The sequence below is a fragment of the Eutrema salsugineum genome, unplaced genomic scaffold, assembly GCF_000478725.1.
Source record: "Eutrema salsugineum unplaced genomic scaffold, Eutsalg1_0 scaffold_6, whole genome shotgun sequence".
Taxonomy (NCBI): Eukaryota; Viridiplantae; Streptophyta; class Magnoliopsida; order Brassicales; family Brassicaceae; genus Eutrema; species Eutrema salsugineum.
In genome coordinates, this window is record NW_006256547.1 from 13,683,387 (window position 1) to 13,702,609 (window position 19,223).

The 19,223-nt window shown below is 42.2% G+C and overlaps 2 non-coding genes across 2 annotated transcripts; one reads left to right on the top strand and one right to left on the bottom strand.

Moving 5' to 3' along the window:
- The first annotated feature begins 1,861 nt into the window (after positions 1-1,861).
- Positions 1,862-1,968, top strand: LOC112083637. Its single transcript, XR_002897773.1, has one exon. It is a non-coding gene; the product is annotated as a small nucleolar RNA R71 (small nucleolar RNA).
- Positions 1,969-7,750: 5,782 nt separating this feature from the next.
- LOC112083654 lies at positions 7,751-7,857 on the bottom strand. Its single transcript, XR_002897790.1, has one exon. It is a non-coding gene; the product is annotated as a small nucleolar RNA R71 (small nucleolar RNA).
- Between the last annotated feature and the right edge of the window lie 11,366 nt (positions 7,858-19,223).

Genomic DNA, 19,223 nt, shown 5'->3' on the forward strand with positions numbered 1-19,223 from the left:
GGTATCTGATCCTTTGATAGCCAAAACCTCAGAGCCACTTTGTTCCAGTTCCAAAAACCTTGTTTTAGGACCAAGCTCTCTAGCATTGTCCAAATACAGCTTGTATCCTTCACTTGCTTCTGCCAAGAGCCTATTGTCTCCTTGTTCTTGGGTTAGAGCAGCTTGAAGAGGGTACTCAGTATTCAGTTCCTCAAGCAACTCATCAGCCAACTGATCCATTGTTTCCACATAGAAGCATTGACCTTCAATGGTGGGTTTCTTCATCATCTCATTCACATCAAACTTGAGCTTCTCAGACCCAAGTTGAAGCTCTATTATCCCACCTCTCACGTCAATAATAGCTCCTGCTGTGGCCAGGAATGGCCTGCCTAAGATAAGAGGATCAACTGGTTCCTCATCCATTTCCAGCACAACAAAATCAGTTGGAACCTCAAAACCACCAATCTTGACAGGCAGATCTTCCAACATCCCAAAAAGTAATCTAATTGAACTGTCTGCAAGGATAAGAGAGATCCTTGCAGGTTTGAAGACTCTAAAACCAAGCTTCTTTGCTATGGAGAATGGCATCAAACTGACAGATGCTCCTAGATCACAAAGACAACCAGAGAATAGTAGAGGTCCAATGGCACAAGGGAGTGTTAAACTCCCTGGATCAGTCAACTTTCTTGGTATGGACTTCTTCTGAATGATAGCACTGCATTCATGACTTAGTACCACCATGCCTTCGAGCTCTTTAGTCTTGTTCAGAATGGCATCCTTCAAAAACTTACCCATATTTGGCATCATTAGGAATGCATCAATAAGAGGCATTGTGAGTGGTGTCTCATTGAGTGCCTTTTCAAATACAGCTCTTGCCTTGTCTACAAGTTGCTTCTTAAATCTCCTTGAAAATAGGAGCTTGGGTTGGTATGGAGGTGGTGGCACATATATCTTTTCTGATTCAGGTTCCTTTGCTACCTCTTTACCCTTTTCTTTCCTTGATTTCTCAGCAGCTTGATCATCTTTTAAGGCTGCCTCCCCCTCAGTTTGATCATTGTCCTCAATGATCACATTGTTGTTCTCAAAGACCAGGTAACTCCTTTCCACTCCTCAGTGTAATGGCTTTAGCATATTCCTTGGGGTTGGGTTCAGGTTTTCCAGGTAGATGGCCTTGGTTCCTTGAGCTTGAAGCCTGGTTTTGCTTCAATTCCTTGATTTCCTGCTGCATGGCTGCATTCTGGCTTGCAAATATCTGTTGACCCTGAAGCAGTTGTTGCAGAATCCCAACCATATCCGATCTCATCTGTGGCTGTTGCTGAACCGGTTGTGGCTGAAACTGTTGTTGAACCGGCGCTTGCTGTTGGAACTGTGGTGGACCAAACCCTGGTGGTGCCTTTTGCTGTTGCTGTGAACTGAAACCAGTACCCTGAAATGGTTGCTGTTGCTGACCAAAACCCTGATTCTGAGCAAACTGATTCTTGGGTTGGAATGACCCTTGAAAGTTGTTCTTGGGAACAAAGTTCTTTGGAGCTTGAGAATTGGGATAGACCTGGTCTTGTGGGTTAGCTACATTGGGATTCCTGTAAGAGAGGTTCTGATTGGCATTGCCATACTGATATCTCTGCATTTCAACTTGTCCAATTCACTTCTCAACTCCTTAACTTCTCTAGTGAGCCTCTGTTCTGAGCTCGAACCTTCAGATCTATTTGATCTGTCATAGTCTTCACCATAAGTGTCATTGCTCATTGCTAAGTTCTCCACTAGCTCTAAAGCAGCATGAATCTCCTTGTCCAGAAAGTTCCCATTGGAAGCAGTATCCAGCTGGTTTCTAATCTTGGGAAGAGCTCCTCTATAAAGTGTGCTGAGAAGAGAATCCTCACTAAACTCATGGTGTGGGCATTGGTTGGTGTAGCTCCTCAATCTCTCATATGCTTCACCAAAACTCTCATTGCTGTGCTGAGTGAAGCTAGAGATTTGATTCCTTAGTTTAGCAGTTCTGGAGGTGGAGAAGAACTTAGATAGGAAGGCTTGCTTGCATTGCTCCCAGGTTTGAATGGAGCCTCTTGGAAGATTCTTCTCCCATTGGTGAGCTTTGTCACCAAGACTGAAGGGGAATAATCTTAGCTTGAAACTGTCCTCAGAAACTCCATTTATCTTTGTCAGGTCACACACTTTATCAAATTGATTCAAGTGTTCCAAGGGATCTTCCATTGCTAATCCATGGAACTTTGAGTTCTGGACCATATTCAACAAGGATGCCTTCACTTCAAAGTTGTTGTTTTGCACAGGTGGTGCCTGAATTCCAGCTCCATACTGATGAGAGCATTAGCCCTGTCATTTTCTCCAACATAGACTTGTGGCTGCTCATATCTCCTTTGCTGGTGTTGGAAGGGGTGATGTTGGTGGTGCACCTGTTGTCTTTGTTGTACATTGGCCTGATGCCTCTGCTGATGAGCTGGAGCTTGTCCCTGGTGGACATAAGCTTGCTGTTGATGAACCTTTTCCTGATGAACATTACCCTGATGTAACCCTTGACCAACTCCATTACCAGCTGCATTACCCTGAGCCTGTTGCTCATGAACCGGTTGTTCTATGTCAACCACATGCTCTCTTTGTTCTTCCATATCAGCCTGATCAATCTGTCTTCCACGCCTGTCCGTTCTCCTCCTTGGTACCAAAAGATTAATGTTGTCGTTTAAGGGGAAAGGTGGACCACAGCTTCTTGATCTGGACCTGGTGTTCATGCACCTGAAATCACAACCAGAACTTGAAAATAATCAGTAAAAACAAAAAATAAGCACTTGATCTCAAGAACAGATCAGAGCTTAATGCTAAACACTCCATAATTTGGCAACGGCGCCAATTGATAGATAAGACTTTATGGGTCTCAGGGCTATCAATCCCCTTGTCAAAGTAGCATAAAAGAGGTTGTCAATCCAAGAATGTGGTGATAGACACTAAGCTATGTGATCAGTTTCTCAATTCAAGTGAACAAGTGAGGTTTTAATTGATTAATGATAGCTAAATACTTGAAACAAGATTAATGACTAAAGAAGTGATCAAACAAGAACTAAGTAATGACAAGTGATGTGAATATGAAATGATGGAGGCATGAGATTCTAGACATGATAGTTGGCTAGGGTGGTTTGATGCTAAACAAGGAATGCTAATGACAATGATGAGACATGATTCAAATGATTAAGAACTCAGATCTAGATTAATCCTCTCATGAAGGTATTAACCCCTACACTAATTCATTTTCAAACCAAATCATCATTTGTGAAATATGAATCAGTGAGCATTAATAAACAGTTCTAGAAGATCATTCAAGCAAATAACAATACATCATCATGCAGCAAATGCTTAAACCTCTAATACAACTCTTTCAGGAATTTCATCAAACACTTTTGGTGCCTGAATTTCCCAGAATCTAGATCTCAAGTGATGTGCAAGGATCTAGCCTAGAGAACAGCTGTTTAGAGAGATGAATCAATGAATCTAGCCCTAAGCACTCCTAATCTAACACTTTAGCACCCTAACCTACACATCTAGAACCTCATTAAGGTGACTACTCACTAATCATACTAATCTCTCTTAAACCTTTGCAAGTTGAGAAGATTAGCATGATTAATGATGAGAGATGGAGATGGGGAAGATGGATAATGATGGATTTGCAGCTTTAAACACAAAGATCTCTCAAACTCTCTTGATTAAACCCTTAAAAATCGATATTACTCTTCTTAAAAGGAGTCTTTCACAAAAGAGGCAAGAAAACAAGGATTAAAGCTTAAGTTCTTTGGGGAAAAACCCTAAAAACTATATATAGTATTTAAAAACGAATTGGGTCAGCCCGGAACAAACCGGGTACTAACCCGGATTTGGTGGGTAAAGATGAGGTTTGCCACGGTCTGGCAGGTCTTGGACGAACCGTGGCATGTGACCGTGTCAAGTCCTGAAGCTTCTGTTCTTGGATGGATCTTGGTGCCACGGGTTCCCTCTGGTCGTGATGCATGGCCGTGTCAAACGCCGAAGGATTGCAGAAAGTTGCCATGGCCAAGTCCAAAGTCGTGATGCATGGCCGTGTCAAGTTCTGAATGTCTGAAGGATCCCAAGTGTTGTCTTGCCATGGTCAAGTGTAGACCGTGGCATTACCTCGTGGCAATTACCGAATGCACATATGATCGTGCTGCGGCCAAGTGTTATCTTGCCACGGTCAAGTGTGGACAGTGGCGGTTCATCGTGACTTGGACCATTCATTTGTTAGAACGCTTCGGAGGTTGCCACGGCCAAGTCTAAAGCCATGGGGTGGAGACCGTGTCAAACCCAGAAGAACTGCAATCAAGTGCCACGGTCAGATGTGGACCGTGTCATTCCACCGTGCCATCCTTACACTTAGCACAATTTCCACGCTCTTGATGCTCGAAGGATATGTGCGTCTCTATCCTTCCGGAACTCACGCCTCACAACTCCAAATGGAACGATATCAGATGTTCTAGAACGAGGACTCAGTTATCTAAAATCTTGATGAAGGCCCTGTAGACTGAATCGGTCTGGAAATGCATCGTCCTTAGCAATCTTCGGAGCTCATCGGGTCGGTCTAAAATGGCAGCGAGACGGGCGTGCCTTCCGACGAGCTTAACTCTCTGCTCCCGACTTCAAATCATATGACTCCAACTGTTCTGTAACCATGATCCAATCTTCTCCAACTTTGATGAAGCACCCGACAACTGAATCGGACCGAAAGATTTCCCGGACAGGCGATCATTCAGGAGTATCGGATTGCTCCGGAATGGATGCGAGAGAGGTCTGTCTTCCGGTGACCGTATCTTTCAGATCAGTGCTCCAAATGCCCTGATTCAACCTGTCCTGGGTTCTTGACTCAATTATCTCTAACTTTTCTGAAGACCCTATAAGCTAAATCGGCCGGCAAGATCTTCCGGTGACGCGATTTCAGAAATGTATTTGCACCCGGGATTTTTGGCCGAGAGACTTGACCGCTGGTACGTGTTTTTGGCCGAGAGGTCTACCCGCAGGAAGGATTTTGGCCGAGAATCTTTGACCATCAGTACAGCATTTTGCCGAAAAACCCAAAATTGCTCCTTTTCACCATTTTTGATCATTTCAACCCCATTTCTTCATCTGAATTACATCCTCCACTCCAAATAGGCTCCAAATACACCTGATAAACACTCCAAAAATGCAGGACACTCTAGGACCTAATGCAAATCCTAGACAAAGCTAGAACCAAGGACAAACTCTAACAAAACTAGCTAAATGTATGCATGAGACTCAATCTTTGGACAAATATGCAATCCTAAATATGACAAATTATGAATATATCAATGGCTGAACTGAAGAAGCAGTTAAACGATCTGATGGAGAAAGGGTTTGTCCGACCGAGCAGTTCACCATGGGGTATACCGTGCTGTTTGTTAAAAAGAAAGATGGGAGTTTTCGGCTGTTTATCGACTACCGTGGGCTGAACAAGGTTACTGTGAAGAACAAGTACCCTTTGCTGCGGATAGACGAGCTGTTGGACCAACTTCGAGGGGTGACTTATGATAACACCGGATTTTGACCATTTTTATGGATCATTTTAATATCTTTTACAGCTGTTTTTACTCCATTTTCAAAGGTTTTCAAAGGATTTCTATGTTTCCGGATTTTAAAAGACTTTTCAGATAATTTGGGATGAAGAGGCACAAAATGGAACAAAAAGACTCTTTTGGATAAATGCAGACTGTCAGAACTCTCATGGAGAGACGAAGACCTTCTCACCGTCTGATCACCCTCAACTTTGGACAACTTATAGAAGAATCAACCAGCTTTCAATTGCACTTGGTTTGGAGATATTCCAACGGTTGGATCTCAAGATATTTCATTAGCGGTCAACAAGCTAATTGCCGCGGTCACAACACTCCCGACCGCGGCATTCAACTCCGACTTAAAGCCCACTTATCTGAAGCCCAAAGTCATTCCCAGCCTCAATTCCAGAACCCTAGAGACCATGGAGTATTGGAGACTATAAATACATGTCATTTAGGTCGGTTTTAGAGAGAGCTTTTCATACTTTACAGAAACCCTTTTCCTTTAGCCGTTTTTATGAGATTTTTGTAGAAGATTGTTCAAGTCCGAGTTCTTCAATAGAGAAGCTTTCTTTATCTCTTTTCTTTACTGTTTTTCATTACTTTTATTAAAACCAATGATGATGTCGAACTCAGCCATGTCTGAGTAGATCCCGAGTTGGGCTTAGGGTTCCCGAAAGGGGCTCTCATAATCGATTAAGACATCTAGGTTTATAGATCTGGAATTTCGACCTGTTCTCTGTTTATTCTTTTTCTTATTGCATGTATGCTTGATTGATCACCTAGTATCTGATCTAGATAGTTAGTGTTGCGAAAGTTTTCATTAAGTATCAGCCCTAGAATGAAATAGGCGATTTTTCCGTATCAGTGGAAACCTACCTGCGGCGAGATCGTGAGTATTGACGAGTCTTGTGCAGCTCTTGTGTTCTTTCCCTTCCAGGGCCAGAGTGGAAACCTACTGGTCAGGGTTGCGAGAAACAGTTGGTTATGATCACGACAGTGACGTAGTCATACCGCCGTACTCTAGTTCTAGAACCCATATATTGTTATCCGTCAATCCCAATCTATCTACCTTAGTGTTAAAACCGATTATGATCCCTTAGAGTTCCCAAAAGCTCAGCGTTTTTAGCCATAGTTTACAATTCCATCGATTTTTACTTGCTTTCTTAGACCTGCATTTCAATTTCCTTAGTTCGTTATTTTACTTGCTTTATTTACCTTTCATGCGATATTTTACTTACCTTATTTTCGTTTAGTTTGATATTTTACTTATTCCATTTGCATTTCATTCGATTTTCTTTACTTGCTTTTTAGGATAGATTTATTTGCTTTCTTTTGTTTTAGTTTAATTCGCAAGAAAAACAACCAACCTTTAAAACCAATTTAGTCTAGACATAAAGTTAAAAACCGTAGAAGAATACCAGGCACACAAATCTCTGTGGATTCGATCCCTAAATACTACAACTGATTAGCTGTGCACTTGCGGCTTTCATTTGTTTTGTTAAGGGTAAAACTTGTTCCCTCACGTAGTTGACACGAGCACGCATCAAGTTTTTGGCGCCGTTGCCGGGGATTTGTTTCGCTGCCTTTTGCTATTTTTCTTGTTTTAACTTCTGTTCTAGACACCTGATCATGCTCGACAAGATGGAGAGGAGGATGAGGTTCTTCCAAGAAACCACCAGAACCGAGAGAGAGAAGGACGTGAAGACCTTGATCCACCCATCAATGTAGCCGATGGTGACCACCCAGCAATGCAGCCGAATGAACGCGTTCACGGCCCCATTCCGCCAGCAAATCAACACCGAAGACAAGCCAGGAACCATCGCATAGCTGACTTTGATGCACCTACTCAAAATTTTCAGAATCGATCTGCGATTCAAGTACCATTTCCAAACCGGAATGAGTTTGAAGTCAAGCCTCAAATCATCTCATTGGTGAAGCAAAACCAGTTCCATGGAGTTCCTTCTGAGCACCCAATGGACCATATCGAGCTTTTTGAAGAAATTTGCAGCATGATGAGAACAAACCAAGTTCCACCTGACTATTTAAAGTGTAAGTTGTTCCCTTTTTCATTAGCAGATAAAGCTCACCGTTGGTTGAAGTCTTTGCCTGCATGATCGATTACTAATTGGGAAGAATGTAGAACTGCTTTCCTGAACCACTTCTACACTAAGTCAAGGTCGAACAATTTGAGAACGAAGATCTCAACCTTTCAACAAGGGCCAACTGAATCTTTCTATGAAGCTTGGGAACGTTTTAAGGAGTATGAACGTGATTGCCCTCATCATGGATTTCATGGATCAAGCCTGCTGAGCACATTTTACCGAGGTTTGCAACCAAAATACAAACTTTCCCTTGATACAGCTAGCAATGGAGATTTTGGGCAAAAGACGATAACCCAAGGAAGAGCCCTCATCAAAAATTTGGCTCAAGCCAATAGCAATGACTGTCCTGAATACGATTGATCGATGAAGCAAGCCGGAACAGACAACAAGGAGATAACCGAGTTGAAGAACATGGTGAGACAGCTTCTGAAGAGCAACAATCTCCCGATCCATGCTTGTGAAACCAACAATGGCGCAGAAGAGGAAGGACCTAGTGATATCGATCACATTAATCAAGCAATTCAAGAAGAAGATGTGAACTACGTAGGAGCACTGGTGCCATACCAAAATCGCTCCAACAACAACTTCAACAACAACTTCCGGAATGCAAATTACAACAATCTCTCTTACCGCAATCCAAATGTGGAGAATCCTCAAGATCAGTACTACACACCTCAGCAAAAATCCTTCCAAAACAAGTTTCAAGGTGGAAACTTTGGGGGAATAGTACCATATCAACCGCGATAGCCATATAACTACCAAGGTACGGGTTTTAACAATTAATTTGTACAACAGCAGGGAGTCACGACGAACCAGCTAGCTTCACAAATCTGTAGACTTGAACAGTCAATCCAACAGCTCGTTATGACGAACGAAAAAGCATCTAAAGACGTGAACGTGAAAGTGGACTGCATGTACAATGATCTGAATGGTAAGTTTGAATTTTTATCTTCGCACGTGAAAAAGTTAGATGTGCAAGTCGCCCAAACAGCCGACTCTATGAAGAGGCAAAGTGGAGTTCTTCCAGGAAGAGTTGAAGATAACCCTAAGAAGTTTTGCAACGCCATAACAACATTGTCCGAAGAAGAGTCCGGAACCGATGGAAAGAAAGAAGAAACCCCAATCTTTGTACCACAGTACAAGGATATCGATCCCAAGCAGCCACCGTTTAAGGTACCTGAACGATCACCGTTTCAAAGGCTTACCAAAGCCGATGATCCGGGACGTTTTGTTTTCCAATGTTTCCTTTCAGGAATCAAGTTTACAGACTGCTTGTGCGATTCCGGAGCCTATGTCAACATCATGTCTAAGACGTTTGCCGAAAAATTGGGCATTAAAACCTTAAAGACATCGACGGTTAAGGTTATCTTTGGAGATTCATCTCAAAAAGATACTGAAGGGGTGATTCATGATCTACAAGTTCTAGTGGGAGATAAGATTGTTCCAGCAGATTTCCAAGTTCTGGAGATGGATAAAGACAAGGAGAGGCCACTCATTTTCGGGAGACCATTCCTAGCTACAGTAGGAGCAATAATCGATCACGCAAACCGGCATGCTGTTTTCCTCAATGTGGACAGAAAAAGGTACTATCCTACTATCCTAGATGAATTTCCAAGTAAGGGAAACAGGCCAAAAGAGAAAGAAAAGGAGAAGCCAAAAGCTTTTGCAAAGATCAAGATCATCATTCCGCCGGAGGCAACAGAAACTAGTGAGGACCAAATACAGGAGCTGATCGAAAACACAAAAAGGGTTCTGAACAACATTAAAGTCCGAAAGAAGATTAAAGGTAAGAAGACTTCTCTTCAAGGAGAAGAAGTAAAACCTCCACCAACCGGAAGTGATAAAGGCACATCAAGTGGGGTGCCATTCAAATCAGCCTGATTCCTCATGCTTACGTCGAGCTAAACGACTTAAAACAAAAGCGCTTAATGGGAGGCAACCCATTTAGGTACTCTTTCTTTTAATTTTCTTTTCCTTTTTTGAGTTTATGATTTCTTTTTCTTTTTAAGTATTAGGTATTTTATAAAACAAAAACACAAAAAAATCAGAAAATTAGAAAAACCAAGGAGAAAAAGGTAGGTCTTTAGCTGCTCGGCCCGGCAAAGACGAAAAGATTGGACAATAGGCCGCAGGAGGAAGACCCGCGGTCGCAACTGACGGAACCGCGGCCAAAGGTGCATCGACCGCGGCATTGTGAATGTGACCGCGGCCGAGCACTCGACCACCGCGGTCGCGCGTCTCCTGACCGCGGTTGTTGGTCGTTGAGAGGATTCCGCGGATTTCTGTCGTTTCCCGGTGTTGCCTGGTGTTTGCCTGGTGATTCCCGGTGTTGCCTGGTGATTCCCGGTGTTGCCTGGTGATTTCTCGGTGTTGCCTGGTGTTTGCCTGGTGATTCCCGGTTTTGCCTGGTGATTCCCGATATTTCCCGAAATGTTCCCGGTAAAACCCGAAAAGATCCTCCGTAAGTTTTAAACTTTCCTAATGTGCAAACAAGAAAAGGTAAGTTCCCGTAAACTTAAAAATTTCCAGAAATTTTCCGTTTTTGCTTCAAAAACGCTTTTTAAAGAAAAGAAACAAACTTTTTGGATCAAAGCTCTTTCTTCTCTTCTCTTCCAAAAAACTTAGAGATTTAGGAGAAAGAACACATTTTTCAATTCTTAAGCTTTTTAAGAGATTTTTGGCTCAAAGCTCACTCTTTTTCAAAGCTGATTTCAATTCTGCCATCAATTCTCTCTTTCCAGCAAGGTATGAACCTCAAACTCGCCATTCTTACTCAATTTTGAACTTAGGGTTTTCTTTAAAAACCCAAAATCTTGATCTATTGATGGTGGAAATAGCTTAAGAATGATAGATTATCCATTTAGGTTATCTAAAAATCGATTTTAGCTCCTAGCTTAAGAGAAATTGAGATTTTGAAATTTGGATTCTACATGCTTAATAAAAAAATTGAATTTGGAACAGCAAAATTGATGAATTTGATTTAGTCTTGTGTGATTAGTGATTAGTATTGGGTAATCTTTAGAATTCACATGGAAATTGCTCATAAAAACCGATATTTAGAAGATTTCTATGTTGAGAACATAAAAAATCCGAATTTAGTCATGAACTACTTGATTTCTCTGATTTAATATCAATTTTGTTTGCTAATAATTTTAATTAATCTCTTTATACTAGTATTAGTATAACAGATCTTAATGTGTTAAAATTAGCACCCAAATTCACTCTTTTTCCAAGAATCATTTCATTTTGCAGAAAATGGATGAAACGAGATCCCGAAGGAGCCGTCAAACTGGTGGCAGCTCCGATGACATTCCCGACGATGCTACTCTAGGAGAGTACATGCTGAACCAAGCCAGACCGAGTAGAAGAAGCTATGTGATGAGATTGCTCCAGCACTCAAGAGAAACACGAGCACCTCCCGAGCCACCACAGATTCGATACATTGGGAGGGAGACAAACCCGAGAGTGGACTATGCAAGGCGTTTCAAGAAGCTGAACATCAAACCCACGCCTTGCATTGATTATCATACACTCGAGATGCTTGGAATCAGAGAGGATGTGATCTGGTAAATCGATGCACTTAAGCTGAGACCCTACTTGGAGCTGAACCTTCCGACTTATCCTGAGCTAGTCCGTGAGCTTTTAGTGACCGTTACACTCCACCACACGAAGAGGAGGAACCCCAGAGCATCAGATGGCATCTTGTCATTCTCTATCCGCGGACAGCCTTATTCTCTCACCATTTCCGAGGTTTTTGAAGCTCTTAAGCTTCCATACACTGATGGCATTTATCTTGAAGATGAACCTGATCTTAACCTGTGGAGAGAGATGGGTCATGGAGCCTATGATAGTGGGAGATCTAAGTCAGCCCTTCTTAGCCACCCAGCAGTGAGAGTTGTGCACAAACTCTTAGCACACACGATCTTCTCTAGAGCCAACATGGGAGGCGTTTTGAAGACTGAGCTCATTACACTTCAGATCCCATTTATGGACGACCCACGACTTGCCTGCTTTGCCTGGATCATATCGCAGAATATGGTAAAGGTGAAGCATGATTTACATGGTTGCGATGACGCTACTCCAGCTTTCGGGAGTGCTATTACAGCGATACTACAGGCTGTAGGATTCGATTTCTCATCTAATGATCCACTTCCCGATGTCTGGTATGATCTACTTTATCTCTCTCGCGATCACACTATCTCTCGTGCCGCTTTCGATCCAGACAGGTTTGGTTACAAGTATTGCATTGGCACTGAGGAGCACCGAGTCCGCTTACCTTCAGCATCTATCCCGAGATTGAGCAACGGAGGACGCCCTCGATGGACTCCGGAATCCGATGATTTTCTGCCATCCGTACCTCGTCTACCATTCACCATTGGCCAGTACATAGTGGCCAAGGCGAAGCGTGATGCAGCTGCGGCCTGTGCTCATTTTCAGCCATCTATTCCGACCGGCCACGCCTCATCATCTACATCATCACACACTCATTCCGATCTGGAGCGCGGAGTTGAGAGACAGGGACGACGCTTTGAGCGCGGAGTTGAGAGACAGGGACGACGCTTTGAGCGCGTTGTCACCTTCTTACAGGAGCAGCACCAGTTCGCAGACAACACTTCGGAGGGTGAGTGATTGATCAGCACTTCACTACCATCACGGTTCTATCATCATTTTCTTTTCTTTTATCTTATTTTATTTCGCTTTTATTCACCAACTTTTTCACACTGGGGACAATGTGATTTAAGTCTGGGGGGAGGATATCTATCCGTACTAATTATTTTCCTGTTTTTCTTTTTAATTTCAAGTACTTTTTATATTTTAATATGTAACCTATTCGACATTAAGTATTTTTCAGGAATGTTTGACGCAAAACTATGATGATTTAGACCTGCACGCTTCTACACTATGCATAATAGCTCATTTGTGGTTAGCACTAGACTAGGCGGTAGCTAGAGTACTTGCACTACGAACTCCCACCAGAGGACTTCTATTCATGGAGATTCTTTCTGACAGGATATACTAGCTCATTTTATTTAGACTTAATATTGATATCTAATTTTTTCATCATTGATTTTAGGCAGGCATCAACATACACATCTAGGATGTCTTTTACCATCACTTTTACCACTCTTTGTCGTCCTAGATGACCAGTTTATCTTTATCGGGTACCATACCCTAAACCCAAAACCTTTGTTTTCAATCCTCATGCATTCTCTCTTTAGTTTATATCAGCAGATATGTGCAAAAACGTCGGAGAGAAGAGGAGCGACGCAGTTTTCAGTCACTCGCAAAAGAGAGTGAATGGAATTGGGAAGGAAGAGTATTAGAAACATAATAAAGCTTTACAAGACAGATATTAACTGGTAAATTCGTGCTCTCTAAGACTCTATATCTAAAGGTGTTCCCTATCTTTCTCTAAAAAAAAAAAAAAAAAAAAAAAAAAAAAAAAAACATGAAAAGAGAAAGGGAAACAAAAAGCCTAATGAGTCTTAGATTGTCGAAATTTGTGGAGCAATGAGAAACCACTATTCGTTTAAGGAGCTATTGTTTTGAAAGATTTACAAAAATCTAAGTCTGGGGGAGTTTGGAGAGAACTTGAGGAAGAAGACCATGAATCTATGTCAAGAAAAAAGTGACTGAAAACTGTGGATACCAACAGCTTCACTCTCTCTTGCGGTTTTGCATAATGTCCTGCATCCTCCAGATCTTCAGGTAACCATTAAACACTTTAAGCCATACTCCCAAAATAATCCTTCTTTACATCTAGTCTAGATTGCCTTGCCTAGATTTTCTTTGATGAGAACCACCGAGATTTTTAATGAATGTTAAGAGCTAGTTGACTGGAAGTTAGATCTTAGTGCATAGATTTCTGCATGACGGATTAACGGACTAGTTATGCCTGTATTGCTAGTGAGAATTTTCTAGGCTATTCCCGATTGATGCATACTGATTGATATTGGTCTAGAAGTTTGGTCTCTGAGATTTTGTTTAGTTCCTGCGTTTTCAAACCTCTCGCCAAGATTTAGCCTTGTTTTGTTTGAGGACAAACAAAAGACTAAGTCTGGGGGAGTTGATAACACCGGATTTTGACCATTTTTATGGATCATTTTAATATCTTTTACAGGTGTTTTTACTCCATTTTCAAAGGTTTTCAAAGGATTTCTATGTTTCCGGATTTTAAAAGACTTTTCAGGTAATTTGGGATAAAGAGGCACAAAATGGAACAAAAAGACTCTTTTGGATAAATGCAGACCGTCAGAACTCTCATGGAGAGACGAAGACCTTCTCACCGTCTGATCACCCTCAAAATTGGACAACTTATAGAAGAATCAACCAGCTTTCAATTGTACTTGGTTTGGAGACATTCCAACAGTTGGATCTCAAGATATTTCATAAGCCCCGGAGCCACTCGAAGTCGGCCAGCAGCTCACGCGACCGCGGCCAACAAGCTATTTGCCGCGGTCAAAAGCTTCCCGACCGCGGCCAACAAGCCAATTGCCGCGGTCACAACACTCCCGACCGCGGCATTCAAGCTCCGACTTAAAGCCCACTTATCTGAAGCCCAAAGTCATTCCCAGCCTCAATTCCGGAACCCTAGAGACCATGGAGTATTGGAGACTATAAATACATGTCATTTAGGTCGGTTTTAGAGAGAGCTTTTCATACTTTACAGAAACCCTTTTCCTTTAGCCGTTTTTATGAGATTTTTGTAGAAGATTGTTCAAGTCCGAGTTCTTCAATAGAGAAGCTTTCTTTATCTCTTTTCTTTACTGTTTTTCATTACTTTTATTAAAACCAATGATGATGTCAAACTCAGCCATGTCTGAGTAGATCCCGAGTTGGGCTTAGGGTTCCCGAAAGGGGCTCTCATAATCGATTAAGACATCTAGGTTTATAGATCTGGAATTTCGACCCGTTCTCTGTTTATTCTTGTTCTTATTGCATGTATGCTTGATTGATCACCTAGTATCTGATCTAGATAGTTAGTGTTGCGAAAGTTTTCATTAAGTATCAGCCCTAGAATGAAATAGGCGATTTTTCCGTATGAGTGGAAACCTATCTGCGGCGAGATCGTGAGTATTGACGAGTCTTGTGCAGCTCTTGCGTTCTCTCCCTTCCAGGGCCAGAGTGGAAACCTACGGGTCAGGGTTGCGAGAAACAGTTGGTTATGATCACGACAGTGACGTAGTCATACCGCCGTACTCTAGCTCTAGAACCCATATATTGTTATCCGTCAATCCGAATCTATCTACCTTAGTGTTAAAACCGATTATGATCCCTTAGAGTTCCCAAAAGCTCAGCGTTTTTAGCCATAGTTTACAATTCCATCGATTTTTACTTGCTTTCTTAGACCTGCATTTCAATTTCCGTAGTTCGTTATTTTACTTGCTTTATTTACCTTTCATGCGATATTTTACTTACCTTATTTTCGTTGAGTTCGATATTTTACTTATTCCATTTGCATTTCATTCGCTTTTCTTTACTTGCTTTTTAGGATAGATTTATTTGCTTTCTTTTGTTTTAGTTTAATTCGCAAGAAAAACAACCAACCTTTAAAACCAATTTAGTCTAGACATAAAGTTAAAAACCGTAGAAGAATACCAGGCACACAAATCTTTGTGGATTCGATCCCTAAATACTACAACTGATTAGCTGTGCACTTGCAGCTTTCATTTGTTTTGTTAAGGGTAAAACTTGTTCCCTCACGTAGTTGACACGAGTCACGCATCAACTTAGTTCAGCAAGATCGATTTGGCTTTGGGTTATCATCAGATACACATAGAAGAGTCAGACGTGAGAAAGACCGCCTTTAGGACAAGGTATGGCCACTTCGAGTTTGTAGTCATGCCCTTTGGGCTGACTAATGCTCCTGCGGCCTTTATGAAGCTGATGAACAACGTGTTCCAAGACTGTCTGGATGAATTTGTAATCATCTTTATTGAAGATATACTTGTTAATTCCAAGAGTCGGGAAGAACATGCGGTTAATGTAAGGACCGTGATGAATCGGCTAAGGGAGCATAAGCTGTTCGCCAAGCTCAGTAAGTGCAGCTTTTGACAAAAGGAGATCGGATTCTTGGGTCATGTGGTCTCGGACAATGGAGTGTCTGTTGACCCGGAGAAGATTAAGGCAATCGTGGATTGGCCTAGATCTGAGAATGCCTCGGAGATAAGAAGTTTTATGGGCTTAGCTGAGTATTACCGTCGGTTCGTTAAGAATTTTCGAGCATGGTTCAGCCAATGACCCGGCTAATGGGTAAGGATGTACCATTTGTGTGGTCGGCCGAGTGTGAGAAGTGCTTTGCCAAGCTTAAGAAGATCTTGACTAGTACGACAGTTCTGGCTTTGCCTGAGCCGGATCAGCTGTATGTAGTCTACACAGATGCTTCGCGGATAGGATTGGGTTGTGTGCTGATGCAGCAGGGTAAGATAATCGCCTATGCCTCAAGGCAGTTAAGGAAGCACGAGGCGAATTACCCTACTCATGATCTAGAGATGGCAGCGGTGGTGTTCGCGTTAAAGATTTGGCGATCTTACCTTTATAGTGGAAAAGTACAAGTCTTTACCGATCACAAAAGCCCGAGCTGAATATGAAGCAGAGGCGTTCGATGGAGTTTATGGACGACTATGGCTTAGATATTGCTTTCCATCTCGGTAAAGAAAGTCTGGTTGCGGATGCGCTAAGTCGGAAGCGGGTTGCGGCTCTGGCCAAACAGGATGTTGAGAGATTGGTTTGGATGGTTATGACTTTACGACTAGCGGCCGTGAGCGATGATGTGGAACCCTTGGGTTTAGGCGCGGCTGATCAAGCGTATCTGCTAAGCCGAGTAAGGATTGCCTAGGAAAAAGATGAAATCTGATGAAGTGGGCAAAGATGGATCAGACCAAGTACCAGATTTTGAACAATGGGACGATTTTGGTTAAGGGTCGGGTCTGCGTACCAAACGACAAGGAGTTAAGGAAAAAAATCTTAAGGGAAGCTCACTATTCTAAGTTCTCAGTTCACCCAGGATCGATGAAGATGTATCAGGACCTCAAGCGGTATTACCACTGGGTCGGGATGAAGTGGGACGTGGCTGAATGGATGGCCGGGTGCCAAACCTGTCAATTGGTTAAGGCCGAGAATCTAGTGTCATGCGGCTTGTTGCAAAGCTTGCCAATTTCTGAGTGGAAGTGGGACATGATCACGATGGCTTTTGTGACAGGATTGTTTGTGTGCGGGAAGATGGATTCTATCTGGGTCATTGTGGATCGGTTGACTAAGTCCGCACACTTCTTGGCGGTGAACAAACACGATAAGGCGGATGCCTTAGCCAAGTTGTAAGTGGATGAGATCGTCAAGTTGCACGGTGTACCGGCGAGTATTGTGTCGGTTTGGGACTCGCGGTTCACATCGGTATTTTGGAGGGATTTGCAGAAACGGTTCGGGACTAAGGTCCCCATGAGTACGGCTTACCATCCACAGACTGATGGTCAGTCGGAATGAACCATAAGAACATTGGAGGATCTGGTGCGGGCTAGTGTGTTGGATTGGGGCAATAAATGGAAGGATTATCTGCCTTTGGCGGAATTTTCCTACAACAACAGTTACCAGGCGAGTATTAGGATGTCGCCTTAGCGTTGTATGGCCGGCTTTGCCGTACACCGCTATGTTGGACCCAAGTGGGGGAGCGCAGCATTTTTGGTCGAGACTTTGTGGAAGAGACGACCGAACGGATCAGAGTTTTAAAACTCAAGATGAAAGAGGCTCAGAACAGACAGAAAAGTTATGCGGATAAGCGGAGGAAAAAGTTGGAATTTCAGGTCGGCGATCAAGTTTTTGTCAAACTGATCACTTACAAGGATAAGGACCGGGCTGCTGCAACTAGTAAGCTGCAGCCGAGGTACATGGGGCCGTATAAGATCCTGGAACGGATCGGGCCGATTGCTTACAAGCTGGAATTGCCACCAGCCTTGGTCGCATTCCATAAGTGTTCCATATATCTCAGTTAAGGAAGTGCGTAAGGAATGAGGATTCCGTTACATCCAAACCTCCACCAGACTTGCAGGAAAACTTGTCCATAGAGGAAAGGCCGGTTTGGATTATTGGCCAGAGGGTAAAGGTTGAGGGCCGAAAGCAGATCAAGATGATTCAGGTTGTTTGGGATTGCGATGGGGAAGAAGAAACTACCTTGGAGCCGGAATCAAGTATGAAGGAAAAATTTCTTAAGTGGTTTGAGAAGCAACCGAAACAGAAGAAGGAAAAGCCGAGGAAGAGTAGAGATTCGAGGACGAGTCTCACCATAAGTGGGGGAGACTTGTAACACCCGTGTTCGGGAAAAACCTTACCAAGTGAGAAAATTGGTTAAGGGACTTATGGAATATGTAGAGCAGAAATGGGGAAAAACCAGAGGGTTAACTGAGGAAGTTCGGAAAATGAGTTTGGTCCGAGGAAAATTGGTTCACTACAAGAAAACAATCGTTTTCCAACGGTCCATTACGACGGTTTTTAAATCGTCGCAAATTTACAACGATTTTACGACGATCTAACGTCTAATTTAAAAACCGTCGTAAAACCATCGTAAAACCGTTGTATAAAAAAATCGTCGTAAACTCGACGTACAATTTACGACGAATTACGACGATTATACATCGATAACGAGAGATTGGTTAGTATATGTAAAACTGTCGTAAATTCGTCGCAAAATTACGACGAATATACGACGACTACATTTCGATGTACATATTACGATGATTTTACGTCGAAAAAGGATTTAGGTGAAAAACATTTAAAACATGTTTACCTAACAATTGTAGATGAAACATTTTATCGCAAAATCGTCGTAAACTCGTCATAATATTATTGTTGAATGTAAAACCGTCGTAAAAATTCGTCGTAAAAGCGTTGTAAAGCCCGAAATTTTCCTATAAATAGACCTTCATTCCTTCATTCAATCACAACACATCATCATTCAAACATAAGAGCATCTTCATCTTGGAGACCCATTGTAGGTCTCTTAAATTTTAGTATAGTGTTGTAAATCCTTATATATTGGGTTGTCCATTGCCGGAAACCCGAATTAAGAGTTATATTACTTTGAAAAAAAGAAGTAATAATATTATAAGGTTAATTTACTCTATTCACGTGGCTAGACGTGACACAAGAGACCATCTCCTTTATTGTCTAATCAATAAAAAGAGATAGTATTGTGAGTTTATTTTCAAGATGTCTATATACGAGCTAAGAAGTTGGATGTATATGCGTAAAGATTCAGATGGGGCGTTGACAGAAGAGTTCAAGAACGGGTTAGAAATATTTATGTATCAGGCTACAAATATGGAGAGAACGAAAGATATTGGGAAGATGTTTTGTCCTTGTTTGAAATGCAAGAATACGAGGTATACACTAACCAAAACCGTGTGGACGCATTTATTAAATAGAGGGTTTATGCCGCAATATTTTGTTTGGTATCAACATGGAGAAGGATATGGCAGTAATACTGGGAATGCTGGTAGTAGTAGTAATTATCAAAGTCATGTTGATATTGATGAATCGAATTATGGTCATCAGCCTAATC